Below are 16,941 nucleotides of genomic sequence, written 5' to 3'. Positions count from 1 at the left end.
TTAACTCATTTTAGTTGGTGAATTAAGTGAAAGATGGATAAACATTAGCGCATCGCATCATGTTTGCAATGATTATGCTATGTTCAAAACATATACTACTGCTGAAAATAAGAAAGTGTTGTTATAATATTATAACATCATTAAAGTTGATGACATTGGAGATATGAAGTAAGAAAGAATCTGAATTTCAGATTTCTACTGAATAAGACTGAGTTCAATCAGACTTAAAAGAGAGACTTGTGTATCATGTATTCTTGTGGAAAAGACTGCGCCTTTGATGGTTTTTTCAAAATTAAATTCTCCCTATATTTTATAAGTTGTGTGATTTTAATATTTGACATATCAAAACTTATTATGTGAACAAGCGTTTAATTTTAAACTTGAGTAACTTGGACTTAATTCCAAAGTTATATGACTAGACAATCTTATTTTTTGCAGTCAAGATAAATGAACCAAAAGTTCATATAAATCAGTGTTTAGAAAATTTAAAGCTCTAAACTTAATAAATTATGATATGTGCGAACTTGATGGCACATAACCTAGAAATGATAAAATGATATTTTATCATATTTATTAATGACTGCGAATAAAATTGATATGCTTGTTATATTCAATTTCTTTAACGAAAATTGAAATTTATGTTGGATAGGTACCCAAGTCTATGAACAAAAATTCTAATTAAGAAATTTTTGAAGAGAAGACAATCCAACTTGTCTTATTTTTGAACTTGGGATTGTCTGATATAAGTTCAGACTTTGAACCCAAGAGAGTTAAACTCACTAGTAGAGCCTATGAATGTGTATTCATTGGGTATGCTATAATTAGGGAAGCTTGTAGGTTTTATGACCTAAATGCTAAAGTGATCATAAAGTCAAACGATGTTGATTTCTATGAAGTAAGTACCCATATAAATTAAAGAATAGTGGGGGCCTTAGTGGGGGTGAACTAAATCCCCCTTGTATATTAAGAACTAGTGGGGGCACTATATCTGATCACATTCCAGTAATCATAAATAGTTATGAAAACACCGTACGAGATGTTATAGAACCTTGAGCAGGTAAAGAAGCAAGAATTGCTAAAGAGTATGAACCTTATGGTTTATACATTGGAAGAAGATCCATTAAGCCTTAAACAAGATATATCCTCATTGGATATATACGATGAAATGGATTCTCTAAAGTCTAACAAAGCATGACATTTTGTTGACTTGCCTCATAGTTGCAAACTAAACGGTTGTATTTGAATTTCGGAAAAGAACTAAAACCTGATGGTACGGTTGATGAATACAAGGCTCTCCTTGTAGTCAAAGGTTTTAGACAAAGAGTAAAAATATAGACTTCTTCGACACTCATTCACCAGTCACTAGAATCATATCCATATGAGTACTAGTCCCTTTAGTCGTTGTTCATAACTCGATAGTACTCCAAATGGATGTGAAAGTTGCCTTTTTTATGGTGAACTAGAAGAAGAAATCTATTTGAAACAACCTGAAATTTTTGCGATTCATGGACAAGAAAACAAGGTCTGTAAGTTAGATAATTCTTTGTGAGGTCTAAAATAAACTCCTAAGGAATGACATGAAAAATTTGACATTCTAATGTTATCGAATGAGTATAAAGTGAATGAAAGTGACAAATATATTTACAACAAATATGTAAATAAATTTGCACGATCATATGTCACTATGAAGACGAATTGCTCATAGTTGGTTTAAAGATTCATGTTATGAATTATGTGAAATCATTGTTTATCAACAACATTGATAAGAAAGACCTAGACAAAGTTGAAGTAATTCTTGGTTTCAAGATTACTATATCAGAAAAGAGAACTTTTCTGATGAATCTCACAATTTAAGAATACCTTAAGGAAATGTAATTATTTGACTGTAAACTTGCAAGTGTAAAACTTTTCAAGAACACTTGAGATGATGTTAGACAAATAGAATATGCGAGCATCATTGGCAGCCTTTAGGTATGCCATTAAATGTATTAGACTCGACGTTGGCCACGTCGTGAGAATTTTGTTCAAGTTTACTAGTAGACGGATGAGAAGCATCGTCATTCTATTGAAAGAGTCATGAGGTGCCTTATGAAGATTATGACTCTAGGATTACATTATTAGAAGTATCCTATTGTACTTAAATGGTACAAGATACAAATGAGAAGTATCATATATTGTACATGAATGGTACAAGATAAAAAAATTGAACATCCTTCAGATGAGTCTTAAAGCGACCAGTGACTGCATATTGAGCATCACTGGAGCATCACTGGAGGGGTTATTTGTTGAAACAAATGATATTGACTCAGTCCACTATGGAATGAATCTGAGATGAGAACACTAGAGAAAACTAGTGAAGAAGCAAGTTGATAAGATGCATGCTAGTTGAGAACCCTTAGTGGGTAAAACTGTTTCCATAAGTGTTAATTCATTGTGATAGTACTGCAGCTATTACAAAAATTGAGAATCATTACTACAATGACAAGAGACGATTATTAAGGCACGAACACGTAAAGAATTAGAGAGCTAGCTACTCTCAAAAGGAATAGTTGAAGTAGATCATGTTCGTACTGATGATGAATTAGTTGATCCTTTGACGAAAGGAATAATAAAGAAAGTCCTAAACACATCCAATAGGATGGAACTAATGCCCAAAGGTCACAAGTGATGGTAACCCGATCTAACTGACTGGAGATCCCAAGAAATAGGTTCAATGGGTAATAACAAGTCATGAGTGATAGAACATGCTATGAGAAAAGTAAGAAAACATGATTCCTGCACTGACAGAAGGATGAGATAATAGAAACTCTTAATGAGATCTATACTCTATGTGGAGTGGAGTACATAGCTACAGGAGTACTCTTGATAGACTCAACTATACGAATGTGGAACTAAGGCCAGTTCCTATGGAATTCGGGGCAGAATACCTAGAGCATTCGTTAAAACTGGGATAGACGTGCATGGCCATAAACGCACGGGCTTTAAGAATACACCTTAGTAAAGGTTTGTGTGTGGATTCTATGTCTGAGATAGAGTTCAATGCTATAAGAAACTCTTGTTAAATCGGAATATTATCCGCTATGCAAAGGTTCAAGTTGTAGGCGACACCTTTGTTTACTAGCAAATCTTATAGAGACGTTTTTTATGTTATTTCTGAAACCATTTTTTTAATTCAAGTGGGGGATTGTTGGAACATGTGTGGAAATTGAGTAAAAAGACTATAAACACAAATTCCCATGTTGAGTAGAACTAGTGTTGTGTGAATTGAAAAAAGTGGAAGTCCCACATCGGATGGAACACACACATTAGTAGTGTTTATATAGTACGGGTGTACCACTAATAGGCGTACATAATTATGTGAACGAAGTAAACACTAGAGAAAAAATATATATATTGATATATTTTTTATTATTTGGAAATGATAAATTAAATAATTAATTTAATCATTATTAGAAAGTGCTTTCTTAGTCCCCAAGTTTTGCTAAAATATTTTGGAACGCAATCTAGAATATTTTGGAACACAATCTGAAATATTTGGGTAGACAATCTAATATATTTTAGTACTTGATCTGAAATATATTTTGGTACATAATATAATATATTTTTATACTCAATATAATATATTTTGGTACTCAATTGAGATATTTTTTTACTAGCTCTAATATGTGACTTACTTAATCACAAGGTAATGTATTACTTGTTCCCAAAGTTTCTCACTTATTAGTTGTGAATTTTCTCTATAAATAGAGAGCTCACACAGTGCATTCAACACACCAAAATTCACAGTTGATGCTTCCTGTGTCTTTCCTCTCTTCTCCCTCCTTCGACTTGTGTTGACAAGTCCTTCTCTTTTTTGTACTCCTTTCTGTCCCTTCGGAATTAAGAGTGTTATTAAGACCATATAGTCCCTTTTCGGTATATTGTCCCTTCAGAATCAAGAATGGTCTTAAGAGCATAGTCCCTTCAATTATTTATGCCTTTTTAGGATAAATAATATTTTAAGATCATAGTCCCTTTTCGGTATAATAAGAATGATCTTAAACATATATATTCTTCTTCAATTCATGGAGAAATTAGAAGTTAGAATGGCCGTACTACAAGAAATCTTGCATTTTGCCATGGGAAGAAGCTCTGGCAAAATGCAGAAAGCCTTGGCAAATGGATGTTTGCCAGGAGTTTTGCCAGGAGCAGAATACCCAGCAAATCCGTTCTCCTGGCAAATGCGCTCCTGGCAAAGGCCCTGGCACAACCCCTGGCAAAATGTATCTGCATAATTACAGACTTCGCTGACGCATTCCCTAGTCAATGCAGGCTTTTGCAGATGTGTCAGCATCACAACAGTCTTTTTCAAAACATGTCAAGGACTCACTACACCATTTATGCTGTCTTGCAACAGTTGAAAATTGTTGCCAGAACATCGAAAAACGTTGCCTAAAAGAATAGGGGACGTTTTCCAGGGGTCTCCTATACGAGCGTTGCCTATTGTCTATGGGGACGTTTTTTCATGGTCTCTGAGCACACTTTTTAGAAGCGTCGCCTAAAGCATGGGAATAGGGGACGTTTTTTTATGGCATCTGAGGGGACGGTTTCTGAACGTTGTCATATGTGGCTACAATTGATAATCGTTGCCTTAAATATTAATTTGAATAACACAAAAAATTGAAGCCGTAGCATTTAGGCAACACTTTTTCAATTATTTTAAAAATATAGTTGATTATAACTAGCTTCAAAATATTTTAAAGATTACATCTCAAACAAGATCACATTTAAATATGATTGTTGTATTATAATAAAATTGGGTACAAACATTAAGTCAACACAGTCGTAAACAAAATTTCTATCATTACTTCACTGCCAAGACAACACATTTAAGTTTACTTCATTGCCAAGACAACACAAGGAAAACCATCGCTGACCATCGACAAGCAACTCACCAACCACACTACAATCCAAAATAAAATAACATCCAAGTCATTTAAGTTTTACATTCTAAAATTCATGATTCAAATCATCGTCTAGAAATTCATCACCTATGTCGTCCTCTTCAAATTTATCATCTAAGCCGTCCTCTTGAAATTCATCAACTACGACGTCCTTTATACGCTGCATAATTCCAAAATAAAACAACACGTGAATCAAAATGTCTATTACAGAAAAAAAAAAAAAAAAGACATGAATTAAAATGCTAAAAGAACCATTCAAAAGTTAAAGTGAAGTTTTTGGGACCCATTTGATACTTCAACTTTAGTTGATCTCTATTTTTTAGTGTTACTTTCAGTGATTGCCTACATTTCAATTTTACAGAATTATTATAATCATCTTACTTGATTATGACATACATAGAAAGGTGTAAAATTGCACACATACATAAAAAAATTATCAATCTTACTTGTATAGTTTCTTTACTCCAATATTCACAAGCTTTCCTAAAGTTTTCTATTGGTATCTTTGGAGGACGATGTTTAATTCTCTCAGACATATTTGAGTTCCTTTTCTTGGTGTTTCTAATTTTTCTAAAATTTCTTAAAAAAAATTAGGAATAAATATGTCTGAAGGAAATCCAAAACATAAATGTTACATATGCAATTTTGTAAAATCAAAATCATGAATCAAGAAAATAAATTACCATCAACAACTTCTACAATCTCTTGATCAATTTCTCTATTGTTTCCCTGCATAATTCATGATCGAGAGAAATGGTTACTGCCATAATCATGAAACAAGAAAATGATTTACCAAACGCGACAAAAGGATTACAAAAACCTGTGAACAAACAAACAAACAAAGCACCAGTGGTAAGTGACCGCATAGAACAGCCAGGGACGAAAAAAGAGGCACACCAGCAAAAGCAATGACAGTAACAGAACACATTATCAAGCAAAATCCTACCTGAAAGTACATCATGACATCAATAAGCTTGCAAAAAAACACCAGCAGCCCTGCCCCATCTCCCCACACGAGAACAATCAAAACCTGCCACACAAAACACAGACTGCATCTACAAAAACATGACCTGCAGAACCAACACTCAACTCCCAACATCACTGACTCATCCAATAGTGATTCATGTAATTTTCTAGATCTCACAACCACTCAACTAACATCTAAAACCCACACTAATTTCATACACAGCAAAAAACCCCAACAAACCCTAAACCCAAAATCATTCCATTAACATCTAAAACTCAAAATCATTTCATACATTTCAACACCCCACACAACAAAAAACCCCAAAAAGGTCAAAAAATTGAACTTAGAAAACTCAACATAAATGGAGGACGAAGAAGAAATAAGAATTACATGGATCTAGAATGAAAAATAAATCAAAACCCCCAAAAAAGGGTTAATTTTGGTGACGATTTGTCATATGATTTCGAAGGTTTGGAATGATTGTCACAAGATTTGAAAGGTTTGAGGTTCGATTTGGTTTGAATTAAGGTTGGAGATCCGATTGCAATGATGAAAGTTCGATGGTTTGAGGTGTGAAGGATCAAGGGTGTGTGAACTGTGAAGGTTCGATGGTTTGAGTGAGGAACGAAGAGTCTGAATGAATTGGGTTTGATTGGAAATTAAATATTTATTTATTCTATAATATTATATATTTTTTTCTATAATAAAATAGTGTGAAGGTTATTAAAAAAAAATTGTGTGAAGCTTCAATTGAAAGGTGGGTATTTTACTTTTAAAAAAAAAGGTGGGTATTTTTTTTTTTGTCGGTGGTAGAGACTAGAAAGCGATTAAATAAAGATGGGTATATATCCTTAAAAAAAAAAAAGATGGGTGTATATATTTGTGTGATACGGTGTATATATATATTTTGAGGGAGGGTATGTATTATTATTAATATATTATAAAATTGTGTAAAGGCTTTAGAAAAAAAAATAACAAAAAATATTGTGTGAAGATTCGATTGAGTCGTGTATATATATATATATATATATATATATATATATATATATATATATATATATATATATATATATATATATGGTGAACATATATATTATTAGTATCTTCCTTAAAAAAAATATCAATCAATATATATAGTGTAATGTTTTTTATGTCACGTGTCACTTTCATGTTTATTCTCAATATTTTTATTATTGTTTATATTTTATAAATAATATTTTATTTGATCTGAATATCTCAACAAACTTCATATATTATTTTGATCTTATCAACTAAATATTTCTTTTAAGTTTATCTATTCTCAACAAACTACACATTATATTCTAATTTTTTTTAATAACAGTTTATCTATTCTCTATTTATGAAAGTTAATTACCAACATAAACACAATTTTGTCTCATCTAATCATTTGAAACCCCAACATATTGCATATTTTTACTCTTTTATGTATTTTATAGCAAAAAATCATATCAAGAGGAGAGAGAAAAATAGCTGTCAAAAAATCGAGGTGATTTCGTAACAGACAAATCCATGTATATAGTTTTATTAAACAAACTAAATTATTATTTTTTTTTACCAAAAAAGAGTTTAATACAATAAACAAACCTGAAATAGATTCTATATTTTTTTTTATAAAATCTCTAAAAAAAAATCTCTAAATCTTTGAATGTAAAAATCATTTTTATTCTATTACGTAACAAATAAGCTCTTTAAGGCCATTTGTTATAAGTTTTTTTTTAAAAAAAAAACTTTAAAGAGCATTGTATTTGTTTGTTTTATAAAAGCCAAGATCTACAAAAAATTTATAAAAAAAAATAAAAAAATTATAGTAGGCCTACTTTGTGCTAAAGACAACAAATGGTGTAGTGTGGTGTCATTTGATCTCATCCCATATATTATTATTAATTATCCAGATATTATTATATGTTAGCCAATTTTTTTATTAACTTTTTTTTAATAATGTTCCGAGGGAAGATTTTATTTTTGGTGAACAAGTTTAGAGGGAAGATTGCCAACCAAATTTTGATGTGTGAATCTTATACAACATTGAAGGAATGCCTTTTGTTAAAAATAAAGTAACAATCTAAAATTGTCCCCAAAAGTATTTGAGGAGACAATTATCAAATATTGCCAGAAAAATAATATTGTGACACTTTAAAAACGTCCCCAAAAGTATTTATGGGGACAATTCGCGATCTTTGCCTAAGAAATAGTAGAGTAACGCTCCAAAAACGTCCCCAAAAGTATTTTAGGGGACGTTTTTCATGGGTTGTGAAAATATTTTTGGGAACAGCCATAAAGCGTTGCCTTAGCGACTTTTAGGGGACAATTTTTACACGTCCCCTAAAAAAGTGTTGCCAGAGACAACAAATGGTGTAGTGACTTTGTCAGGGGTTAACCCCTGGCAAATTGTGTTTGTTTAATTTTATTTAAAAAACGTTTTTTATTCGTTTAAAAAATAAAAATATTAAAATTTAATAATTAAAATAATTTTAAAAAAGAATTTAAATTTTCTTTTCGTAAATTAATTAAATTTAATTATTAAAATATTTAAAATAAATGTTTTTAAATTGTTTATTATTTCTTTTTTAAAAATTGATTTAATAATAAAAATTATTTAAAAAACATTTTTAAAATATTATTTTAATTTAATTGGTTTAGAAAAAGAAGTTAACAATGCAAATTAAAGTAATAGCACACATAAAATAATAAGTCTAGCAGCATTGAAATTAAAATTGTGCAAAATATTACATACATAAGTATCAAATAGGTAGAAATTGTACCGGGAAGTATAAGAAACTTCCCCAAATATTACCGACAAAGAAATTAAATAGATAAAGGCAAGAGAGAATATATCATAACATTGGGACTTCAATCCTCCTCATCATCTCTATCCTCCTCATCTCTATCAACCGGATAAGGTTCAACATTGGGACTTAAAATTGGTGCTCTAGTGTGAGAGGGATCTTGAGCCTGCGCTTGCCTAAACTGAGCCAGCTGCTCCTCATATGATCTTTGGCAGTTAAGCAAGTCTTGCACAACGGCTGCTTGAGTCGCCATCTGCTGCGCAAACTACTCTTGTGTCAGTCTATGTATAAGCTCCCGCATCTCTGGCGTCAGCTCAGGCTGCTCGAAGGATCCTTCATCATGATTTAGGCTAAGTCTTAGGGTTGACGCAACACTACCCTTTCGGTAGTTAGCAGCTAAGTTTCCAAGACCATATAGCTTTCCTTTCTTTTTCTCGCCATCAACTTTTGTCCAAGTGCGGAAGGACAAAGTGTGATCAACAGTAGGCATGGCAATGGGGCGGGGTGGGGACGGGTTTTACATTCCCCGTCCCCATACCCGATTCTCATATACTTACCCGTTACCCTACCCATACCCAACGAGGATGAGAAATTGAAGCCCATCCCCATCCCCGACGGGTTCGGGTATCCCCGCCCCATCCCCGCATTGAATAATTTTTTTTAATAAAAAATAGAAGTTTTTTTGCAACCCCTAGAGAAATGTTGTAATGCATTATCCTGCAATATGATCACTTTAACATTTGTTAGACCGATTGATTTAGTTGCTCCTTTAAATATCAATGTTAGTTTTCTATAACGCAGTATTATCAAACAAAATAATATGACATATCAACATAAAGTAATTTTTTGCATTTGGGGCGGGTTTGGGTATGGGTTCGGGGTGGGTACCTATATACCCGTTACCCGTCCCATACCCGTGTTTTGAATCGGGGAAAACCCAAACCCATACCCAAACCCAGTCAAAACGAGGAAAACCCGTCAAATTGGGTTTGGTTCGGGCGGGTAACCACGGGTATGAGTTTTGTTGCCATGCCTAATCAACAGTTGACCCTCGAGAAATAGCATCAGCCAGCTGCCGGTCATACTCCTCCTGTTCAAATAATAACAAAATAGTTTATGCTTTATAGTCTAGTAAACCAACATTAAACAATAACTAGCAGTATCATCATCAACAATATAAAGCAAGACAAAAAGGTCTGTAATGGAATCTCCATTAATCAACTTGTCCAATGCAAACCCTGCTCAGAAGAAAATTCAAGACAAGAAAAGTGAGGAATGTGAAATCTCCATTAATCATATATCAAATCTGCCAGCTATCTTTCATTTTATTTTATTGAACAGACAAATATCTTTGGAAACTTAGTTGCAGAAAATGAATGGGCTATAGTCTATAGATCTCAAGCAGCAAATGAATGAGGTTATTCATCTATAAAACAAGATGCCAAACTTAGTTGCAGAACACTCATCTATAAAACAAACTTAGTTGCAGAAAATGAATGGACTATAATCTATAAATCTCAAGCAGCATATTTTATTCTCGTCGAGTAAATGCAAGAAGCAAAAAAACTCGCAGAAGGAAAGGATTACAATCAAACAAAAGGCCGCTAATAAACGATGCAACAAAACCGCCAAAACAGCCAATAACAGAAACCGGTCTTGAGGCCGACATATACTAGTGAACAACACCAGCAGCATATCCCTGCCTGACTACCTATAGACCAAAAATAAAGCCCCGACCTGTAGAAAATAACAACTGAAAAAAAACCCATAATGCCCAAGCTACATCCACTACAAGAACAGAACCACAAAGCAGTTAAAACCAGCACAACAGAAGCTGATACGCACGCCAGTTGGAAATAATGAGAATACCAGAGGTAAATCTGAGATATGAACGACGGCTGTGAGGAACAATCGAATCATAAAATCAAGAAGTTACAGATCTAAAGAAAAGTGATGACAAATCTGATGAACGGCGGCTGTGAGGAACGACAGCGGCGTTTTACGGTGAAGGTAGGAAGCAGCGCTCTTGAGAGAGTGAAGGAAGGAAAGACGGCCGCTGGTAAGAATGAAGGAAGGACGACAAAAGCTGAAGCCTTTAGGGATTTTAGGGTTTGATGAAAAATGTCAAAAATACCCTTATTTTTTTTAAAACCAAGGGCAATCTTGTATTTTCACTAAAAATGCAATAGCGGTTATAAACCTCTACGTATGAATTAAAAAACGCACATATTCATTCATATTGAAAATAATATCATTGCAATTAGAACAATATAAAACTAAGTCAACAATACACCAATTATAATAATGCAACAATACATTAATTATAATCCAAAAACACTTTCATTGACTTGATCCCCTTAATCTAGATCCCATTCAATATTGGGCTCTTCCAAACCAGCATCATCCTCCTCATTTTCATCTTCATTAGGAGCTAAAAAAACAGCTGGATCAACATGATCCCCTTCAACTTCTGCATCACGCCAACCTGTAACCGACTCAACTTCAATTAATCAGTTTGCTCAACTTCATCAGTTGGGTCTTCAGTCTCAATTCGACCCCTTGGTTTTGTTTTGATTGCAACCGACCACCCTCGTTTGCGTGGTTGTGTTGGGGGATAAGGAACATAGTACACCTGCCTAACATTTTGTGCCATGAAAAACGGATCATACACATTATACTTTTTGTCCACTCGAATGTCAACATTGTGGCTTATTTTGTTCATTTTTGACCACCTAGACGAGGGATCAAACCAATCACAATAAAATAACAACATTTTATCCTGATTGTAAAATAACTCGTAAACGTGTTTGATCACGCCGTAGAAGTCAGCTGCACCTCCTTCTGTAACTCCTTTTACATATACACCACTGTTATATGTCTTCTTCCCCTCACTCCATGATTGGGTATGAAATTTATATCCATTTACAAAGTATGTATGATATTCAATGGCACATTGTAAAGGACCTTGAGCTAAACCTCTTAAACGAAGGATTTCATCCGTTGGTTCGGCATCGAATACTTTTTGTTTAAACCAACCAGGAAAATATTCATGTATGTAACCAGGTGAATCATCACCAAATTCTTCATAAAAGGTATTAAATTCCCTATACCAAAATTAAAAACAAAGTTAGACGTGTTTTAACTTCATAAATAATGAATGTAACAGGAAAAATGTGTAATAGTTTGTTTAATACTCACTCAAGGTATGGTTTAACCTCCGCGCAATTAATTAAGACATGAACATGAGTTGATCGGTACTCTTTCGGATCTACCATCCAATGTTCCCTCGTCTTGCCAGAGTGGCGAACAAGTAGATTGAAAACTGATAAGGTCAACGGGTCTCTTTCACTATCAACATAAACTTCATTTCATGTAGTGGTTGGAACAAGCACACGGTCGATGAAGTAATGACCAAGAAAGTATGAGGTTTCCTTATGAAAGTACACAACAACGATTGATCCTTCAATTCTAGCCCTATTTTCAATAGATCGTTTTGAATCTCCCATAAATCTTTCAAAAGGGTACATCCACCTATATTGAACAGGCCCGTCAAGCTTAGCCTCATATGCCAGATGCACCGCAAGATGTTCCATAGAGTCAAAAAAACCTGGGGGAAAAATTTGCTCAAGCTGACAGAGTATGATTGGAATTAACTTGTCTAATTTCTCAAGTTCATCGACTCTCAAAGTTGAAGCAAAAATGTTTTTAAAAAATTGACTGATCTCAGTGAGTGGATTTAACACATGGGAGGGAAGTGAACTAAACGCACTTGGGAGTAAGTGCTCCATGAAAACATGATTATCATGAATTTTCATTCCAATTACCCTTCCAGTTTTAACATCGGCACACCTACCCAAGTTAGAACAATATCTGTCAGGCATTCTCAAATCTTTCAACCATTGACAAACTGCCTTAGCTTCTTCGAAAGTTAGAGTGTATATTGCCTTAGGTTTCAACAACTTTCCATTCGGTTGAGGTTTTAACTCCAAGTCCCTTCTTTTATAATACACTTCTAAGTCTTTTCTGGCTTTCTCATTATCTTTTGTCTTCCCTTTAACATCCATCATTGTGTTAAATATGTTGTCAAAAAAATTCTTCTCAATGTGCATCACATCAAGATTATGTCTGAGCAAGTTATCTTTCCAAAAGGGGAGGTCCCAAAATATACTCTTTTTTGTCCAGTGGTGGTCAACTCCGTATCCTGGTATTGGGACAGTTGTGCCAAGATCAGTGACTTTAGGATAATCACTAACTCTTGTGCACACCTCTTCTGATGTGATTTTAGGGGGCGGGCCAACTACTACTCTCTTATCCTTCAGGAAGTCATTCTTACTTCTTCTAAACGGGTGATTATGAGGCAAGAAACAACAATGATCAAACCACGAACTCTTCCCTCCATTTTCCAAAGTAAACGCCTTCCTATTTTCCATACAATGTGGACAAGCCATTTTCCCATGAGTGCTCCAACCAGACAACATGCCATATACTGGAAAATCATTAATTGTCCACGTCAAAGATGCTCTCATTAGAAAATTCTGTTTGGTTGAAATATCGTATGTCAATTCTCCAATCCAAAACCTCCTCAAATCATCAATTAAAGGTTCTAGAAACACATCTATGCCTGCTTTAGGGTTATCTGGGCCTGGAACAACACACGCCAAATACATGTACGACTTTGTCATGCACATGTCAGGAGGGAGATTGTAGGGGGTTACAATGATCGGCCAACAAGAATAGGGTTTCCCTGATGCCTGGATATATGGAGTGAAACCATCAGAGCACAATCCAAGTCTTACATTACGCGGATCTACTGCAAAATCAGGATATACTTCATCAAAGTGTTTCCAAGCTTCACCATCAGATGAATGTCGCATGACTCCGGGAATTTTGTTTGAATGATGCCACGTTATATGACTAGCAGTTTTCATCGATGCAAACAATCTTTGTAATCTTGGTATTATTGGCAAGTAAAACATTGTCTTATTCGGAACCCTCCCACTCCTGGTTAGACGATACCGTGGACTCTGACAAAATTTGCATTCCACCAATGCTCCGTCATTTTTCCCAAATTCATTGCTATAAAACAACATGCAGCCGTTTATGCAACAATCAATCTTATCAACTTTTAATCCCAACCTCATCACCAACCTCTCAGTGTCATAATAAGTTGCTGGCAAATTATATTTAAAAGGAGTCACATCCAACAACATCTCCGTAATTTCATCCACGCCTTTATCAGCAACACTATAATTTGCCTTATGAGCTAAAAGTCTGACACACATTGATAACTTTGATTGCGTACACCCTTCAAACAGTGGGACATTACATTCACTCAACAACTGGTAAAATCTCTGGGCTTGCTCATTTGGGGGTTGTTCACCTTGTTCATCTTCAACATCATCATTGTAAGACAATTCCACACCTAAAGCATCAGCGACCATATCATTCATCATGTTGAATTGTTCATCGTTGAATTGCTCGTTGTCAACCACATTTATTCCACTACTCGAAGCTTGTGCATTGACTCCCGCCCCAAAATTTTGAAATTGTTCACCGTTATAAATCCAAACCCAATAATCAGGCATAAATCCAACTTTCTCCAAGTGTTTCTTCACTTCATTTGGGGTCAGTCTTTATATATCTACACGCACATTTCAGACACGGACATCTTATCCCTCCCTCATCTTTACAAACTTGTTGTCCCCATGCCCATGAAATAAATCCGTGAACTCCTTCTACAAAATGGGATTTTAATCCTCTTCTTCCCGGAAACGTTCTGTCATACATCCAACTACGATAATGCTGATAATACTCCATCGTTGGCACCTTCAGCTATAACGTTCACATATATAACAATTAGTTTTTTTCCCTAAGTATCGCTACTAACACAAATTTTTTCAATAAACACTTTTTATACTTTTTCATTTAAGTTATTTTTTTTAATTCTAATTACTTATAATAAAATCAGTTTTATACTTATTCATTTAAATTATTTTTTTAATTCTAATTACTTATAATAAAATCAGTTTTATACTTATTCATTTAAATTAATTTTTTAATTCTATTTACTTATAATAACATCAGTTTAATACTTATTACACCAATAAATTTAAAATTTTATTAAATAACATTTTTTTAATTAAACTTTAAAAAATACGGTTTTAAATAATAAAGACATTTTTTATAAAAAAAATTCGATTCTGGTTTTTTCTTTTGTTTTAACATATATATCAAATAAAAAGAAACTAATAGATCTAATAAAAAAAATAATAGATCTAATAAAAAAACACATATTCAACATACATTTAAAAAAAAACATATATTCAAGAGATGATCTAGACAAGAACAAACATATATTCAACATGCATTAATACTTAGCTTCACCAAAAAATAACATGCATATTTATTATTAAATACAACAACATATATAAAATTATATGCCAATATAAGAAAATAAAATAGAAGCATAAAAATGTAGGTGTAGTAATTTACCAAAGTGAAAGAAATTAGTGTTGTTGAAGAAGAGAGTGTTTTGTGGAGAGTAGTTTTTGGTGGTTCTCTGTTAAGAAGAGAAAATTTTTTCTCTAAGTGCTATGACCGAAATGAAAGGGAACCATTCTCTAAGTGTTGTGATTTCACAACGGCTCTTTAGTCTTTGCAGGCTACAATACAGGCTATTCACGTAGCTTGCAGGCTTTGCTGACAAATTTGCAGGCTTTGCAATTTGCCAGGGGTTTTTGGTGGCACAACCCCTGGGAAAGTGTTGTACCGTCCTGCTTTTTCTGACCATACAAGAATCTTTTCTGCTCCATACATTTTGCCACGACTTTTGTGAGGGGTTGCCCTTGGCAACTTTGCCATGAGTTTTCCCTGGCATAGGTCCTGGCAAATTTGCCAGGAGTTCTTGTCCCTGGCATTGATCCCTGGCAATATGCAGGATTTCTTGTAGTGGTAGCACCATATTTGAGTGGTTGAAATACCATATTGATATTTGGAGATGTTAAAAATTAGAATGGTGGTAACACCATATTTGAGTGGTCTCTGTTGGAACAAAATGTGTTTAACAATGAACCTTAAAGAGTTTTGATGATAACAAGGTATTAAAAATTGTAAATTGGACTAGCTAATATTTGTTCAAGTGTACAGGACCACAGTTAAAAAGTTACATCATTGGTTGGTTCTGAATGAGCAAATAAAGAGCAAAAGGAAATGAAGCTTAGATGATTCTGAAGGCATACCGCTCCTGAAGTAAAGCTGCTCCTGAAGAATAGTGCTTCTGAAGACAAGAGGTCCAGAAGCCACATCATCAGAAGCTGAAGAAGCTGCACCATCAGAAGCTGCAGAAGCTGCTTCATCAGAAGCTGCATCATCAGAAGCTGCCTCATCAGAAGTCATTTCACCAGAAGCTGAAGATCAACTGGATTTGCAAAACATTCAAAGATTGAAGGATCTACATTGCAAAAGCTGTCTATTGGTCTCGAAAACACAGCAGAAAATCAGTGGAACATTGCAACGGCCATTTCAAAGGTGTTTGAAGGCATGTGCTTGCAATTTGGACGAAAGCGTTGACATTGTACTATTGTACGAATTGTACAGCCACGTTCTCCACTACTCTGTTTTGTGTCCACGCTTCAAGACAAGAAAACAGCTCCAGAATACGGTCTCGCCTGCATATATGTTCCTTTGGATAAGGAATGGATTTCAAATTGGTTCTTCATAGGACAACAACCAAATCAGGCAAAAGATCATTGGTGAAAGATCAAGCTTCAACAACGACTCTTTGGTGTGCTGGCAATTTCACAACGTCTCTTTCACACCTCTATATAAAGGAGTGAAGACCTAGAAATTTGGTAATGCAAGAACACTAAACGAAAGACTCATAACATTTTTACAAGTGCCAAATCTCTGCTGAAATTGTTCTGCATTCACTTAGAATTTCTGTGTCTAAAAGTCATATCTTAGAAATTCTTAAGTCCATTGAGTCTGTATCTGATTTGTATTGAGAGCACCTCTGATTGTATATCAAGTGTTCAACCTTAAACAATTTTCTGTGTAATTTTGTTTAGTTAGGAAGTCTCTTGCAGTTGTGCTTGAGCAGGAAGTCTCTTGATTGTGTTCTTGAGCAAAGGAAGTCTCTAGCTTGTGTGCTTGAGCAAAGGAAGTCTCTTGCTTGTGTGCTTGAGCATTTGTAATCAGATATTACTCATAGTGAAATCTCCTTGGA

General features: G+C 34.2%; 1 long non-coding RNA gene and 1 pseudogene across 2 annotated transcripts; both read right to left on the bottom strand.

Annotated features, from left to right (window-relative positions):
• Nucleotides 1-4,760: 4,760 nt before the first annotated feature.
• On the bottom strand, nucleotides 4,761-6,640 carry LOC146906813 (uncharacterized). 2 transcript variants are annotated; one of them, XR_015019856.1, is made up of 4 exons: nucleotides 5,890-6,640; nucleotides 5,627-5,672; nucleotides 5,031-5,103; nucleotides 4,761-4,942 (listed from the first exon to the last, which is right to left on the bottom strand). It is a non-coding gene; the product is annotated as an uncharacterized LOC146906813 (long non-coding RNA). The 2 variants fall into 2 exon arrangements; XR_015019855.1 differs by having other exon boundaries at nucleotides 4,761-5,103; nucleotides 5,890-6,638.
• A 1,913-nt stretch (nucleotides 6,641-8,553) lies between these two features.
• Nucleotides 8,554-14,534, bottom strand: LOC146906812 (uncharacterized; annotated as a pseudogene).
• Nucleotides 14,535-16,941: the final 2,407 nt, after the last annotated feature.

The sequence above is a fragment of the Medicago sativa genome, chromosome 7 (assembly GCF_051527215.1).
Source record: "Medicago sativa cultivar Bolivia chromosome 7, Bolivia_mono, whole genome shotgun sequence".
NCBI classification, from domain to species: Eukaryota; Viridiplantae; Streptophyta; class Magnoliopsida; order Fabales; family Fabaceae; genus Medicago; species Medicago sativa.
This window is presented reverse-complemented; position numbering and strand designations above follow the sequence as displayed.